Genomic DNA, 4,282 nt, shown 5'->3' on the forward strand with positions numbered 1-4,282 from the left:
GGGCTGGGGAGGGGAGGGAGGAGGAGAGGGAAGGAGGGAGGGAGGGAGGAGGAGAGGGAGGGAGACAGGGAGGTATTTTCTTTAGTAATGAAGCCAGCTGCTCATCAGGACCTGCTGTACTGGGCTCACCTGATGTGAATGCCTGCTCTGACCCTCTTGGACACATGTGTAGCTAAGAAAGGGGAAGGACTGAGAGAGAGGGATGCAGGGGAGGAGGGGGAGCTTTGGATTTTGAAAACTTTATATATCAATTGTCTGACCCTCTCCTGGGTCAAGACTCAAACCATCAGGACAATAAAGCAGTATTTTTCAGAGGGCAGTAATGCATTGCTCCTGCACCCCAGAGGCAAATCCTCCCTGTGAGGAGGCAGGCTCCTCTACTCTCCTGCGCAGCCCCTTGTGAGCTCCCGGCTTATAGCTGTGTTGTGTTCCACCCTGTCCTCTGCCTTCTGCTAGATGGTTTTCCTAAAACATAGATCTGTCCCATTCATGCCCATCTTAAAGCATCTCCCTGCCCTGCAAGCCCATCACCAGAGGTAGGAAGTCTAGGCTCTGGGGATGGTGAAGAGGTCCTCTATGGCTTCTGGCCTCCTACACTCCCTGCTGCTACTTCTGCATTCTCATTCACATGGGGTCTCCAACTGCCACACCACAGACGTCCTTGAGGTAAAGTTTTTAAAGGAGCTATGTATAATAGGTGATGTGAAGTAGTAAGAACAGTAGTAGGAATAGGCTTAATCTACAATTTGGCTAAAACTACAACCTATGATTGAGTACAAAGGAAAGTAAAGAGACCTCCCACTTCCTTCCCCAGGGCCCAGCTCTGTGAATGAATAGAGCTTGAAAACATCATATTGAGTGAAGGAACCCGGACCCCAATAGACAAATACTGCATATTGTCTCCCGTCACAGGCTCCTAGATCCAAATTTTTAGATGTGAGTACATATCCTAGAATAACTACAGAAACCATGAAATTAATTTTTTTTTAAAAAAAGAGCATTGCCAAGGTAGGGGAATAGGGAGGCAATAGAGAGGAGACCAGCAGGGTGTGGGTGATCTGGTTGGGGAACTGGGAAAGGGGGTGTCTGAGGGTTGCTATTGCTGTGATGAAACACCGTGACCAAAAGTAGCCTGGGGAGGAAAGAGTTTGTTTGACTTATACTTCCACATTGCCATTCATCATGGAAGGAAACCAGGAGAGGAACACAAGCAGGCCAAGAACCTTTGGAGTTGCTGGGAAGGATTGTACAAGACACTCCCAAGACATACAGAATACTGCTATCCTCTCCGTTGCCCCAGAGGTGGAAGATAAGCCCCTATGGCTGAAGATACCAACACTTCAGAAGCAGAGTCCAGATTCTCCTGAGCAGGAACTGACCTGGAGGATTATTTTCGCATGGTACTAGAAGGTACCATGTGAGCTTCCAATGGAGGGAAGCAACCGGCAGCCCTACCCTGCTATGATGCCCATGAACCACCACAATGGCCAGCATGGCATGATAACCCGTGGGAGCAGTGGTGGCATGTGTTCCCAGGCAGTAACAAACAGTTCTCTAACTGAATGCAAGTTCTGGTCAATAAGAGGGAAACTGCCTGATACTGGAAACTTAGCCAATTACATAGGACTGTTGAAGTCATGGATCTTGGAGAAGAGCTACAACCACCATTTTATTAAACCAGCATTGGTGTAGGAGGTTGCTTTCATTGGTTAATAAAGGAACTGCTTTGGGCCTATAGCAGAGCTATAGGGGAACAGAACTAGGAGGGGAAAACTAAATGGAATGCTGGGAAGAAGAGGCGGAGGAAGAAGCCATGGAGCCACTGGAGACAGATGCTGAAAATTTTACCTGGTAAGCCACTGTCATGTGGCAATACACAGATTAATAGAAATGGGTTAAATTAAGATGTAAGAGTTAGTCAATAAGAAGCTAGAGCTAAAGGGCCAAGCAGTGACTTAATTAGTACAGTATCTGTGTGGTTGTTTCAGTTCTGGGTGGCTGGGATGAATAAGCGACTGCCCCCTGCAAAAATTGACACCCACGTGACCAACTAAATCCATGTAAAACCTGAGAGGACTTGAAAAAAAATTCTAGACAAAAAAATTACATAGTTTAACAGAGCTTCTTGCTGTTTGCTGGTGGCATGCTACAGCTCCTTTAGGAGAGATTTTTTTCCATTCCCATAGTCCCAAATATTGTTTATAATTGTTTGTTTACATTTAAAGGGGGATATACTATAGAGATTTGCATTGGTATGGATCTTGGTTTGTTGATACAAATTTAAGGTCAATTTTGTTATATATATATATCTTTCTGATCTTGATTAAGGTATTGTGTTTGTGTAATTCATTTAAAAATGTAATGTATAATTAAGAAATATAGGTTAATAGATAGTCATCTAAATAATAGTCAAGATTGTAGTCATGTTAGTTAGGTTTTCTAGATATATAGATATATTTCAGTTAGTTAGGTATTTTTCAAGTCTTTCAGAGACCTTCAAAATATGGCATTTAAATGTTTTAAAAATTTAGAACTTTTCATGACAATGAGACACATCTGCTCTGAGCAGCACCAATCTACTTCAAGAGGAAAATGAGCATCAAAGAGGATCCTTATGGAGTTTGTTAGATGAAGTAGACATGCAGGATCCACGGAGAAATGACTGCTGAACTTGCCTAAAGGTGAGATTGATGGAGGAAGGTCATTGGTTAAAAAATAAAGAAACTGCCTTGGCCCATTTTATTGGTTAGAACATAGGTGGGTGGAGTAAACAGAACAGAATGCTGGGAGGAAGAGGAAGTGAGCTCAGAGACGCCATGCTCCCCTCTCCCGTGCAGATGCGATTGCTCTGCTCTCTGAGGCAGATGCCATCAAGCTCCGGCCCAGGATGGACGTAGGCTAGAATCTTCCTGGTAAGAGCACCTCGGTGCTACACACTTTATTAGAAATGGGCTAGTCCAGGTGTGAGAGTTAGCCGAGAAGAGGCTAGATATAATGGGCCAAGCAGTGTTTAAAAGAATACAATTTGTGTGTTGTGATTTTGGGGCATAAGCTAGCCAGGTGACCAGGAGCTGGGGAGGCAGGAATGCAACCTGCAGCTCCCCACAACATGAGATGATCCTTTGGGGTTCCTGCTTCATGGAAGAGTCTATGAGACATTCTACAGGATACAGAAGAAAGTGACTGGCAAACTGCGAATACAGGCAGCCCGGTCTTTAAAATTTCCTGCTTCATGGAAAAGTCTACTTGATATTATGGGCCTGTAGGCTGAAGATGGATGCCCCAACAGTATAGAAGAACTTTGGGTGACTGTCCAGGCAGCAAGATGTCTCTGTTAATTCTAGAGTTTTGGAAATTGCTTACAAAGCACTTCCTGTTTACTTAAGTAATATTATATCCTTCTGGAGTCTTTGATGGAGTTGAAGAATAGATAGTTATAGTTTTGATAAAAGATAAAATGGTTATAACTGTAATTCTTGCTTGATAACTGTTTTGTTTTATATAATTTTACTGTGTTAAAATTAAAGCCTGAGACTGACTTCTGGCCTCCACCTGCACAAGCATCGTAGCCATGCACACACACACAGATGAAGTTATCAAGGAGCAGATTTGCTGCCATCTGTGTAGTGATCGACGCTAACGAGTCGGAGGGAGGAGAAGCCATAGTTACAATGAAATTATCATCTCAGTGCTGCTCACACACGCAGTAAGTGTGGAGAGGTTACATCACCGCATCTACTGGTTTAATTGTCAGTTCTGTTTATTGGCTTACTCTGGTGGTATAATTGATATCTTGCTAAAGACATTTAGTTAAGTGTGTAGGTGTATTTAAATATGTTTAGTCTGTATGTGTCTGATATACATACAAATATAACATTTGAGTGTACCTAGCAATAGTTGAGGAAAATTTCTAGGAATATTTCCCATATACCTGTGTTTAGATGAGCTTGCTATAATTATGACAATTAAAGACATTTAAAAGTTAAAACAATTAAAAACAGACAGTAAAGAGAGAAATTCTATACCTATGGCTGATAGTAGAATGCTAATTAAAAATAAATATAAAGTAATTCTTGTGGTCTTCTGGCTTGATTCTGTTGTTTATATCATGTTTTGAGGCTAAGATGTATAAAGAGAACTTAAAAAAATCTTGAAATAAAGTGTCAAGAAAGCAATTTAAGGAGAATTTGTAAAATTCAGAGGAAAACTGAAAGTCCAGCTCAGCCAGTGACACAAGCCAGTGATCTCATTGGTTGAGAAATCTATGCAGGAGAATTTCAAG

This window comes from Microtus ochrogaster, chromosome 17 (assembly GCF_000317375.1).
Source record: "Microtus ochrogaster isolate Prairie Vole_2 chromosome 17, MicOch1.0, whole genome shotgun sequence".
NCBI lineage: Eukaryota > Metazoa > Chordata > Mammalia > Rodentia > Cricetidae > Microtus > Microtus ochrogaster.